Source organism: Mastigoproctus giganteus, chromosome 9 (assembly GCF_048544385.1).
Source record: "Mastigoproctus giganteus isolate SK-2022 chromosome 9, ASM4854438v1, whole genome shotgun sequence".
In the NCBI taxonomy this organism is placed as follows: domain Eukaryota; kingdom Metazoa; phylum Arthropoda; class Arachnida; order Uropygi; family Thelyphonidae; genus Mastigoproctus; species Mastigoproctus giganteus.
In genome coordinates this window covers 172,342,769-172,356,591 of record NC_143583.1, presented here as the reverse complement: position 1 = coordinate 172,356,591, position 13,823 = coordinate 172,342,769, and the positions used below count along the sequence as shown (strand labels likewise).

At 39.2% G+C, this 13,823-nt stretch overlaps 1 protein-coding gene across 2 annotated transcripts in view; it reads right to left on the bottom strand.

Annotated features, from left to right (window-relative positions):
* Positions 1 to 8,540, bottom strand: part of Neos (nuclear receptor coactivator protein neosin) — a 199,167-nt gene extending 190,627 nt beyond the window's left edge. The window contains exon 1 of one of the 2 annotated variants that reach the window (XM_090381134.1): positions 8,265 to 8,540. The gene's annotated coding sequence lies outside the window, so the exon portion shown is untranslated. Of the gene's footprint in view, positions 1 to 7,850; positions 7,965 to 8,264 lie in introns of those variants that run through there. The other variant, XM_090381135.1, reaches the window with a different exon arrangement.
* Positions 8,541 to 13,823: the final 5,283 nt, after the last annotated feature.

The following is a 13,823-nucleotide window of genomic DNA, read 5'->3' as shown; positions in this document are numbered from 1 at the left end:
TAGCATCCAAGATTAATTCCTTGAATGCTTCCCACTTAGAATTTACTGTTGGTAACATCGTCAGTTGATCCCACTGTACAGAATTTAAAAACTGTCTGAGACCACTGTACTCACCTTCACGGAAGCAAAAACCCTTTCCTTTACCCCTGATGGTAATTAAATCTTTAAGTAAATCCCACATCAGTACACTGTGATCACTGCCACCTAGTGGTTCCTTTATCTGCAAATTCTTAATACACGAATGATCACTGCTGATAACCAGATCAAGAGTATTACTTTCTCTGGTTGCCTCTCGAGCATGCTGCTGCAGAAAACAATCATCCAATAAATCCACTAAAGTCTGACTAGTGTGTGAGTGACCAACCCACAAGTTCCAGTCATTATCTGGGAAGTTAAAATCCCCCATTATAAGACATTCCGATTTACTAGCCCATTTACTAGCCCACTCTATTTCTCTGTACAATTGTTCATTGTACTCATTCAAGTACAATGAACAATTCGAGTCATTAGGCCTATAAACACACACCTACCCTTATTTTTGTTTTCGCAGTGCTTATGTCACACCAAACTGACTCAACAGTGCACTGTTCATCTATATCAACTGGATGCACTTCTTTCGATTTTATGTTTTTCTTAATTAACAGCATAACACCTCCTCCCTTTCTATCCTGTCTATCCTTTCTGTACACATTGCACTCCCCAAATTCCAGTTCTGCATTCCTTATATCTGTGCGACTCCACGTCTTTGCTATCCCAACAATATCCGCCTTTGATATCTTGACAAACATTTCAAATTCATCAAATTTATTTACTATACTTCTAGCATTGGTATACATGCAAGCATACATGCTCCTACTCCTATTCCTAGTTACCCTAACACATCCCATATACCCACCTATTTCAGGATGACTGCCATCTGTCCTCCTGAAATAGAAGTTGTGCAAGAATCACCTTCACCTCTGCCTACGGCTACTGTTAAACTATTAGTCCTTGTATCCCCCCAAGCTATCAGTTTTCCGACCCACCTAACACTGCCTCGATAGCATCAGCAAATATTCCTGCACCCTTTCTATTTAAGTGTATCCCATCCCTATAGAAGCAGTCTCTCCTATTAACAAGTACAGTCCAGGCTGAAAAAAAATTCTACCCCTTGAGCCTTGCACATTCTTTCTAGGGCCGAATGATCGACAAGGCTCTCATCATATACTCCCTTCTATCGTGTCTGGGCAGAATTGCAGACACTTTCAAATTCAACCCTAATTCTTGGCTTTTGTTCAACAGTGACCTGTACTTGTTAAGTAATTCTGCAGGTCTCCTACTCCTAATATCATTAGTGCCAACGTGTGCAACTATATCACCTTTTGTGCCCTTAAAAGATGATATCCGCTCTACAACGTCATCAACCTTTGCGTCTGGCAGACATACCCTGGTTCTCTTCCACCTATCCTTTTTACAAAGCATGTTTCCCGTTTCCCAACAACTACTAGTTCCTGAGGGACCAGCGCATTCTGCCTTGGGGGTTGCCACTGTGTTGCGTGATGACCAAGTGCAAGCTCTGGCGTTGATATGGCAGCTGAGAGCCTGATGGGCCCCTCAATTTAGATCTTTGAAGGGCATCCACCCTGTCCTTCAAACTCTCATATAGGCCCATAACAACGTTGAGTTGTCGCCTGATTTCCTTACACTCCTTACATCGCGCACACACAAAGACATCCCCCATGGCAATATCATGTTCCGTTTCAGAAAGTTCGGCAAACATTTCACAAGTCGCACATTTTTTTAGGCTGTGATGCGTTGGAGAATCGCCCCCCTCAGTTCTCCCCCGAGTCACAGCACTCTTTCCACTTTGTGCCCGTTGCTTTGCTGCTCTAGTTTGGGGCGTGATAAATTAAATTAATAAAATCAATAAATTTAATTAATTAAATGTCAATACTACAATATCTAATAGAAACAGTGACGTGTATTACTCTATAAATTATACGTTAGAGCTACCTAACTACCTCAATTAAAAATTTGAATTCCCTACCACTATTACAAAAACAATGGCTGCAAGATTCGAATGAAATAACGGTTTTACGTATATTAAGTATTACGTATATCTACAAAAACTGTTTATCTAAATTAAAATAAAAATAACCAGCATAACTATAACTATAAGACTACGTATTAAGTACAATATAAAATAACAATTATGTAAATAAAAAGACAAACACATCGTTTTTTCGGAGCCTGCAACTGACAGCTGTAATTTTTAAAGAGAGTCAGCGCCCTCTCCATTGGAACCAAGGTGTATGGATCTTGTATATGTGTAGTGTCTTGTACCGTTGTTCCTCTGGTCATTTGGCTGCTGGGCCAAATTGAGTATGGGCAATGTTGGGGCACTGTTCCAGCAGTGTCCCAACATTGCCCATAACTCTGCCCCGTGGAGGCAGACCAGGTACATGAGTATTATAGCTCTTTACTCTGGCAGGTGTTGCCACCTAATTTCCTAAGACTTCAGTGGCTAGGACATAAAAAAAAAAAATTAAAAAAAAAACACTATAGATAGGGGGTCACCCAAAAGGAGTACTAGTTATGCGATTTGATGTCATTAAGTTTTTGGGTATAGGACTCAAGCAATTTAACAATGATTTGAACGCTAGTACTTGTAAGTTAGAGGGGGAGAGGAGACTGAAGGCTGGGGGGGGGAAAGACAGAGATATGGGTTCAAAGAAAAAATGACCCCCAAATCATTGGGCTACAGGCAAGAGAGATGTGGGTTGACCAAGACAATGCAATGAAAAGTAAATTTCAATACTGACCATGGCGATACAAAACTTACCCATAAAATGGTCTCCTTGAGGCTTGTCACGAACATTCTATCAGGTATGACAAGATCATCATCATCAGCCATTTTCAATCCACTGCAGGATGAAGGCCTCTCCAGCAACTTTCCAGTTTCTTTTGTTTTGAGCACTGGCCATCCATTTACTACCCACAAACTCATGAATTTCATCTATCCATCTCTGCCTTTGTCTTCCAGGTTTTCTCCTAGCTCCTCTTAAGTACCATTCTATTATTTTCTTAGTCCATCTGTCATCATCTGTCATAGTTGTCTGTCATGTTCATATTTAGGCACGCAGATGTCCTTATCTATGTGAATGACGCTGAATGCAAGAATATAGTCATATGTTCTGAAAATTTAGCTGTCCCTAGATATACTTTTTAAAAAATAAGTGTGTGTGTGTGTGTGTGTGTGTGTGTGTGTGTGTGTGTGTGTGTGTGTGTGTGTGTGTGTGTGTGTGTAGTATGACAGGTGCATAAGTGGACAGAGTAGATATAGAGCATGTTTCTTCTGACAGCCCCCCAATTAGACTGCAGTGAGGCATTGCTGTTGTCATGCCTTCTTGTTCACAGGCATGGCATGGATCTGGTGACTTCAGCTGGAGTGGCCAATGTGGGATTTGTAACAGAGAAGTATTGTGTGCCCACAGTGCAATCTCCAAGTCCCACACAGGGCATTCTGACCCTATGACTTTCTCCTCTTAATACCAGTATCCTTTCCAGCTCCCCACCCAAATTTTTCGGTGCCTCCGTAGCCAGGTGGGCAGGAGCAGCAGTGCGTAGCACAAGCTTCTTGATTAGAACAGGGTTTGAGCCCGTGACCATCAAATACGGAGGATGCGGAAAGGTCAGGAAATGACCACAGCATATCCCCGGAGCAATATGGCCTTAGTTGCTAATGCTCCTAAAAACCAAATAACAAACAAACCCAAACTTTTCACTTTGTGTACTCTACCACCCCAAACCTTCATTCTGCTTTTAACAGTTACACTCCCCTCCATGGAGGATGGATTCCTTCCACAGTGGACCCCCCCCCTCTATCCCTTTAACTTCCAATTTCCCGATGGAAAGTCTTCTTATCATCAACAGGTCTGGAGGCCTCATTTTAGGAAGGATGTAGATTTGCTTGAGCGTGTATAGAGAAGGGCAACAAGATTGTAGAGGGGAATGAAGGGATCCTCTTACCAAGAGAGGCTTAAGTTCTGCAAATTGCAGTGGCTGGAGACTAGGCACCTGCGTGGTGATCTGATTGAGGTATATAAGGCCTTGAATGGGTTGAGGACGGTGAATTCTGATGGGATACTTCCACTTGTTCAGATTACGAACCTAATGGGGCATAAATTCAAATTAAGAAAAGACAGATGTAGAATAGATGTGCAGAAATTTGCCTTTAGCCAGCGGGTGGTTAATTGCTGGAACAAACTTCCATCTGTCGTTGTAGAAGTTGACAGGTTAAATAAATTTAAGGAGGCACTGGACAGGCATTTGGAGGGAATGGTGTGATTTTTTTTTTTTTTTTTTTGTCTGATGCTGCATAAGCTCATACACTTGCTTTCTTGCATCACATGCCACTACTACTACTACTAATTTCCCGATGGAAAGTCTTCTTATCATCAAGGGCCAGATTAAGGATGAAGTAGGCTTCCAGCCATATTTAAATTTGAGGCCCCCTTTAATTTATATATATATATAGAATCAAATTACTAAAGCGCAGAACTGGGATATTATATGATAATGTTAACCAATCAGATTAATACCATCAGCGATAGAACATTACATCCGCTGTTAAATATATGCATATTTAATTTTATTAATAGTAATTCTGCATTATTAATAGTAATTCTGCAAAATTACTATTAATAAGCTACTTAATTTCTATTTGATTGATTAATTTCTATTTTATTATATTAATTTCTATTTTATTATATTAATTTCTATTTTATTATTTTATTTTAATACCTATCTTATGGGTCCATATGGACTTCTTTCGGTCCTAGTTATACAGGCAGATGACAACAGAAACTGATGGCTCTGCCAGCCATGGATTTTGTATTTTGTAGGGGTTTAGCCCTCGACAAAGTCCCTTGCAAAGTATCTTTTCCCATGAATGGCTAATTATGTATATTTTTTATTGAATTTAATATTTATGTTTAACCTTGTTGCCTAGGGTCCGGTTTGTTCTTGGATTGCTTCGGGTATTTTAAACTACAGGATGGCCTCTACATTTTTACATTTTAACATTATTTCATTCCTGCATATATAATATATATATACATATGCAGGAATGAAATATATATATATTGCACATACATATGTTTTAATATTTATATTGTGAATAATAATTCCTTCATAAAAACGTAAAATATGAGGCCAGAAATGTTTTTTTACCTCTTATTTTACATTTTTTAAAAATAGTATAACAATAAAAACATTCTTGAAAAATAAACAATAAAATTTAAACACTTAACAAGTTAAGTCTAAGTATGCTTTTATATTACAAGTTTTCTTAGTTTGTTATTATTAGAAATTTTTATCACTACTTTAGAAAATATTTACACTGAAAATGAGGCCCCTCTTTCAGTGATTGTTTGTTTGTTATTTTGGTTTTTAGGAGCATTAGCAACTAAGGCCATCTTGCTCCGGAGATATGCGGTGATCATTTCCTGACCTTTCTGCATCACGGGCTCGAACCCCGGTCTGATCAAGAAGCATATGCTACGCACTGCTGCTCCTGCCCACCTGGCTACGGAGGCCCCCTTTTTCAGTAAGACCAACGGTCATGGCAGGTTTGGCCGTGGAGTTAATGCAGCCCTGCACGGTGGGCTAAGTACCCCTTCCCAAATACCTTCCATGCAAACCCTTTAAGGGTAGGATTCTTCTTGCTAGCACCTTTTGGTGCAGGATTGCTGGCACTCAATAGAGTGTGAGATTACACTGCTAACCCACTAAGGGTAGGATGTAGATTTCCAATAAGATTTTTTTCAGTGATTGTTTGTTTGTTTGTTATTTTGGTTTTTAGGAGCATTAGCAACTAAGGCCATATTGCTCCGGAGATATGCGGTGATCATTTCCTGACCTTTCTGCATCACAGGCTCGAACCCCGGTCTGATCAAGAAGCATATGCCACGCACTGCTGCTCCTGCCCACGGAGGCACCCTTTTTCAGTAAGACCAACGGTCATGGCAGGTGTGGCCGTGGAGTTAATGCAGCCCTGCACGGTGGGCTAAGTACCCCTTCCCAAATACCTTCCATGCAAACCCCTTAAGGGTAGGATTCTTCTTGCTAGCACCTTTTGGTGCAGGATTGCTGGCACTCAATAAAGTGTGAGATTACACTGCTAACCCACTAAGGGTAGGATGTGCTGGCACTCAATAGTGCCAGCACATGGACTGTTCATTTTCAATATTTACATTGAAAACAAGGCCCTCTTTGAGTGAGGGCCCAGCATTAACGTGGCCCTGCTATCATCCACCTCCCTTATCTTCATCCCCCTTTTTCCAGCACACATATCATCCCTGCTCTCCCTTTCCAATAAGATTTTTTTTCTTGGGCCTCCCTGGCAAGCTCAGATGACGTTCAGGGTTTGCACCCACCAGAATCTTTACCTATACCCGGCCTACCTCCTCATGGCGGAGGATGGGAAATGGGGAGTCTCCCTAGGAGCCCAGCAGCTAAACAGCCAGAGGAACAACATACCAACATTCACACTAACTCTGGCCTTTACAGAGTTGGTAAAGGCCAGTTAGTATTACAATGGAGTTGGGGGAAGACCCCCAGTGCCACTTGACAAGAAACACTACACACTAAGTCCAACTTCAAACTCACAGAACCAACTTTTCTTCATCCTCATTTATCCCTTCAACTTGTTTTCTGGAACAACCTTCCTTCACATATTTCCTGCAAATTACAAACTACAGAAATTCAAGTCTAACATTAATAAGAGTCTTCTGTCTTCTCAACCTTCAACCCATGCACAGTACTAAGTACTATAGGTTCTAATACCTGTCGTGTTTAGGGGTTCATAAAAAAAAAACAAAAAATAAATAAAAAATTACAGATTCGTCATTACAAAAATTCCTACATATAAAAATTCATGTAATCATATTAACTTTTTTTTTCTAGCAGAATTTTTATGCATTGCATCATTGTTGTTATATGGAGTTAGCATGAATAATCTATATGACCTCCTTGGCAATGGTCCTTGTTCTTTTTTGCTCATTTTTATTTGTATAGTCTCTCAACTTAATCTTCCTTAAACAGGATACAGTCCAATGTTCTCTATAATAAACTGTTTAGTCATATTAATAGCAATACAATGCATGAGCTGCACATATAGACTCCATCAAAAAATTATGAAATAATTTATGAAATTTATATAATCAGAAATTTATGAAATACAGCATATGAAAGTGATAAAACATAATTTTGACCCACTCTGTATGTGAATTTATATATTAGTTACTACAATTTGCCTCTGAATTTCAGCCACCAAGTTATCAGTTGAATACATCACAGAGTTTTCTTGGCTTTTTACTGCAGGAAGAAAACAGTTTGGGCTCCAACTGCTGATATTTGTTCAAAATGAATAGTTGAAGGAATTATTATGCATGTAGGAATTTATATTATGGTCTTTAAGCAAAGTATAGTGTATTTCTTCATTAAATTACTTATATTTCTCAACTCATTACAAATATCCAATTGGTAGAACTGCTTGTAGAATGCCTTCTGGCATTGCATTCAACTCCTTCAAAAAATAAACATTCATAAGTAATGTAAACCATATACCATTCATTTCAAACTACTGCTAAGACACTAAGGCAGGAAATGCAAAGTAGGGCCATAAACAGGAATCTATTTTGCATTTCTGGATAACCATTCACTCTCATACATCATGTCTGTGCTAATCTCAACTAAGACTGCATGTAATTCAATTACTTGGGCAAGTTGGCATTTTCTTTTCAAGTAATTGCAGGATGGAAATGCACAAGATTTTATTACCCAACCACAATTGCAAAAGAAAAGCATACCCATTCCTCTTCGCACACGTGCTTTACTGTGGCATTTTTTATATCCATTTCACTCGTAAATGTTGTGGTTTTCTTCTTTCACAGAAAGTTTCAAACTGGTTATATGGTAAATGCCCATTCCTAAGGAAAGCATCCATCACGTGAAAGAGAAAAAAGGGAACAGGGGATGAACAAATTTACCAACCCTAAAGGTGGTAAATATTAACTTCCAGGGAATCTTTTAACAGGTGCCTGAAATTGCTTTTTTTTTTCTCTATTCCATTGTATAAATGCTAGCCGCATACCAGAACAACATTACTTTAATTAACGATAGCCAAAAAATTCAAAATCCGAAACGCCAAATTTGAATTCACCTATAATAAACCGAAACAATATAAACTTAGCCGCATTGAGATTGTAATAAAACACACTTACTTGAAACAACTTCAGATGATTGACACATATATTACCACAGTTCTTATATAAGAAATGAGTTTGTTGATAAGCGTTACATTAATATTCACCCATTACTTTATTTCAATAAATTACACACAAGCACAACAAAATGGCCTCGATCACATTCTCGACACAATACAACGAAACATAATGTGACATGAGGGAAACCGGTTCGGACCAATCATAACATCGGAAACAAACGGCACCCAACTCTTCTTTCAAAATATATTTTGATTATTTTATCACTGAATTTTTATTAAACTGGTATACCCTTCTCAATATCATCCTAGCATTTTCGTTTTAAGCTTACTCAGATTGAGTATTATCAAAATAGACTCCATCTGTTTATTCAAGAAGATATATCATTAAAGCACAATACTGTTGTAATTTTTTTACTACACGCGCCCTCAGTGACCGAAAAGGTATTTTCCACTCAAACTTTTGGAAAATGTCTAGGGTTCTATCACGTCACAGACAAAATCCGTTTTCGTCAGAGTATTTTTTTTTTTTTTTCGTACGAGATAGTGGATAGCAAACCTTAAGTAGGAGATTGTTTATTGCAATGGCAAAACTACCAAACTGTAGTCCACCATGTGGGCCACAATCGGGTTCCACATGTGGTCCACCACCATGTGGAAACTGATGTAGTAGTAGTAGTAGTAGTAGTAGTAGTGGCATGTGATGCAAGAAAGCAAATATGTGAGCTTATGCAGCATCAGCCAAAAAAAAAAAAAAATCACACCATTCCCTCCAAATGCCTGTCCAGTTCCTCCTTAAATTTATTCAACCTATCAACTTCCACAACGACAGATGGAAGTTTGTTCCAGCAATTAACCACCCGCTGGTTAAAGGCAAATTTCCGCACATCTATTCTACATCTGTCCTTTCGTAATTTGAATTTATGCCCCCTTAGGTTCGTAATCTAAACAAGTGGAAGGATCCCATCAGAATTCAGCGTGCTGAACCCATTCAAGGCCTTATACACCTCAATCAGATCACCACGCAGGTGCCTAGTCTCCAGCCACTGCAATTTGCAGAACTTAAGCCACTCTTGATAAGAGGATCCCTTTATTCCCCTCACCAATCTTGTTGCCCTTCTCTGTACACGCTCAAGTAAATCTACATCCTTCCTAAAATGAGGCCTCCAGACCTGTATGCAGTACTCAAGGCGTGGCCTGACCATTGTCTTATACAGAGGGATAATCACCTCCTTTTCCCTGCTAACAAAATTCCTATATATCATTGACAAAACCCCATGACCTGCACTGGCAGCCTGTCTGCATTGCTCAGAAAACTTCAATCTGACTGCACAATTACTCCCAGGTGTTTTTCATTTTCTACCACCTTAAGTGTAGTACCACACAGCTGGTACGTTTCTCTGGGGTTACTTCTACCCATATGCAGTACTTTGCATTTGTCAAGGTTAAACTTCAGTTGCCATTCTTAGCCCATCTGCCCAAATTATCTAGATCCTGTTGCAGTAGCACACTGCCATTACTGTCATTAACAACCCTGCCAACCTTTGTATCATCTGCAAACTTCGATATTAAGCCTGATATACCTTCATCAATATCATTGATAAATATACAAAACAACAGTGGACCTAACACCGAACCCTGTTGGACTCCACTAATAACATTAGTCCAAGAAGAGCAGCACCCATTGATTACCACCCTCTGTCTTCTCCCACTTAACCATCCTTTTATCCATTGTAGCAACTTACCCTTAATACCATTCTGCTCCAATTTGTACAATAGTCTTCCATGCGCAATAGTGTCAAAAGCTTTCCTGAAATCCAAATATATGGTATCAAAATTATTTTTTGATATCCTTGGACTCAGCGGAGGTTCCCACGGACTGGAGATTTGCAAATGTATCCCCAATTCACAAAGGGGGATCGAAGGGTGACATGAGTAATTACAGAAAGCTCGACGGAATGTTGGAATGGTAAGATCAAATGTTGGTATAGTAAGATCAAATGTTGGTATGGTAAGAATCTTTGTAAGATTACCCACTTCAATGACGACCACCTTATTTAAATTAAAATAAAAAACTATTACATTATTACGTTAGGGTCAACTGGAAATTTACTTTCAACTACTCAACTTTCAACACACAACTTCAACACCTTCACCATAGATCCAAATAAGTTTGGAGAAAATAGGAGATACAGAAGCCAAATTATCGATGAAATCTTGAACAAATCACCAGAATCACTATAAAATTTGAGCTTTATTTATATGAGAAATGCAAATAATTTAATGCAAAAATATAAAGCAAAGCAAATTGTAATGACAAAAAATATGTAGGACAACCTGTATTTGTAATTGCAATATTAATTTAATATCAATTTTATTTTAAAGTTACTGCTATTAAGTGAATATAATTTTCTAAACAATGTCATGATTTTAAATATCAAAAATTTGTACAAAATTATACGCTGTATTTAAAATATATATATATATATATTTGTACACCCTCCTAGCTCACTAACTGTTCAGGGGGTGAACCTAAGGTTAATAAACAGATGATCATAATAATAATAATACTCATGTGTATGGTGTCCATAATTGCGTATATTCTCTGGTTCATTTGCCGGCATTGCTAGACGAAATACTTCGTTTTTCCGGGGAGGGGGGGAGAACCTTGCTGTTCACCCCTGACACCGATTAACTCAGCCATGGAGTGAAAAAAAAAAAAAAAAAAAAAAAGCTATAAAGGGGCTCACATCTGGTGAGTATGGGCTTGGCACACCCAGGGTCCTGAGCTAGATATCATCATTCTTCTCTTTCTTGATGATTCCTTTCTACTTTTGACTCTCTCTCTCTCTCTCTCTAGGGTAACTCGGGAATTTTTTTTTTTTTTTGCTGGTGCAGCATAAGCTTCAAGCTTCCTTGCACCATATGACTAATAATAATAATAAAAAGTTTCTCGCGTCATCCACCGGATTCGAACCGGTACCTTTTCTACCCGGTGTAGCGAGAACAATAACGATACCACTGTACTACGAACACAGACAGATTATATTGCTGAGCAGGTTCGAGGGTTCCAGTAACACCAATAGGTATACTGACGGCATGATGGGACCAATCGTACAGAGCCGTAACCAGATATGTGAAAAACAAGGGGAAGAACCAGAAAAGTACATCATTGAAAAAAAAAGGGTAGAAAACCACCTTTAGATGTAAAATTACAATGCTCAAAAGAAAATAAATAAAGGATAAACCGAGAATACGGAACCTTAACTAGGCACAGATTAGAGAAAATCTACAAGAATGAAGAAATACAGTTATAATACAGAATATATTTGATAAATTAATCAGAAATAAGAAATGTAAGAAAATCGGGAAAAGGTATGAACAACAATAGAACAAGAAGAGAAAGAAAGAAAAAGACAAAATAAAGAAGAGCAATTATACAGCGGTGTGGAGAAAACTGAAACTGTACCAAAAAGGGTAGACATTTTAATGCAACAATCATTGAAAAAAACAATGAACATCACAATCTATAATCAGAGAGAATGCACAAAGTGTAAAAGAAATGAAAACATCAAAAAAAAGGCGTGTATATATATATATATATTTTTTTTTTATTTATTTTTTTTTTATTAAAACGTGAACAGTAGATACATTTTCAACAACAACTATTTACATTCTATGTACAAAGCAAAAAAGAAAGATAAAGAAAACTTTTTAGAAAGAAATACAAAGGTTTCAATATTTTAATTTCAGGAAATAAGAAAAAAAAAAAGTTTCTTGGGGTAAGTGTAAGTGTGTGTTGTTGTCATACGGCACCAGGGGTTTCCCCCATCTCCGCGTTGCTTTCATTGTGGTGAACCAGTTCACTGGGAAATGCCAGAGATTTAAAAGTGTGTGGGAATTGTTCATGTGTTGTGTTCTGTACCGTTGTTCATCTGGTCATTTAGCCGTTGGACCCCTATTGAGGCCCAACGTTGTCCCACTTACGCCCCGTGGTGGCAGACCAGGAACCCAGTAGCTGTAGATTCACTCTGGCAGGTCCTGCCGCTTAATTTCCTGGGATTTCGGCGGCTAGGACATTAAAAAAAAAAATTAATAAAAAAAAAAAATAATAATAATAATAATAAAAAACAAATAAAAAAAATAAATAAAGGATAAACCGAGAATACGGAACCTTAACTAGGCACAGATTAGAGAAAATCTACGCTTTGGTTTGCTAGGCCGAGTTTTGGGCGTAAGGTAATTTTATCATATTAAGTTTTTGACGTGTGGGGCTATCGCTATTATGAAGGTAGAGAAGGGAGGGAGACCGAAGATTGGGGGGGAAGACAGAAATATGGGGCCAATAGAGTAGATAGCCCCAGTTTTCAGTGGGGCATGCCCATGCCCCACCAGAGTAGAAGTTTGGGGGTGGAGGAGAAGGAACAAAAAATGTCCCCTCCCCCCAAGGAAGTGGGAATAATAGGTGAAGAGGGCGAGGGTGTCCTCTTCAGATCGCCATCAAGCTGTTTGCAACTGTGCTGCGTTTAGTCTGGTCTCTACTGTCTGTGCTGCATTCCTCCGTCCTTGCTTTTCTCTTCCGTGTGATCAGCACTCTTCTTGTCCAAGTACTGGTCCTCTGCAGGGTTTCAGTTTTTTTTGTCACATTTGGCGCCGATTTTTGTCAATCTCTGTGTACGTTGCTGTAGATAGCTATTAGTGTTTTTCTCCTGGTGAATACGTCTTGCGCATACTGGGAGAGTGCCCTATATTCATCCTCAGTGTCCAGGAAGTGGTGCTCCAGTCCTTTTGGGAAGTATCTTAACCTTGTTATTAGTAGCCCTCTGAGGTCTTCATAGTGTTGAAAATCATAGACTATGTGGCTCCAGCTTTCACTTTCCCCACATATGCAGTTGGGGTCCTCAACGAGTCGGAAGCCAAACAGCTTCTCCTTGTAGGGTCCGTGTCCGGTTAATAGTGTTGTCATATGGTACCCTGGGAAGTACCACGGTGGCTGCTTTGGGTATATTTTCTAGAGGTCTGGTAGAAATCTTTTTGTTACTTCGCCTTTTGTAGTCTCTGTCCATCTTCTCGGCCAAAGATCTAGGAGGTGGGTCTGTAGCCAATTTTTTTCGTGTTTTAGGTTGCCCGCCGGGTCTGTCGTGTATCCTTGGTGGGTAGCGGCCACACCCCTGGCCAGCAAAAACAGTAGCCCCGCCTGAACTGCCTCCAGGTCCAGAGGGAGCGCTCCAGCAAGTACCTGCAAAGCTGGGGTACTTACCGTGCTGCAGGCGCGCGTTGTTGATAGCAGTATGGTCCTTTGGGTCATTTCTAGTGTTCTTTTGTTGACTACCAGTGTCGTTTTTGGATACCACACACCGCTGCAGCATAGGTGATTGCAGGCAGGAAGGTTGTTTTATAGTAAAGCATCAGTCCTTTTTTCTTGAGTCCCCAATCTTTCCTTGTGATTCTGGTTACCAGTCCAGAGTATCCTCTGATTTTTCTTCTGATGTATTTCAGATGCGGCTGGAACGTCATGTTTTTATCTAGGATAACGCCCAGATACTTCAGTTGGCTCACA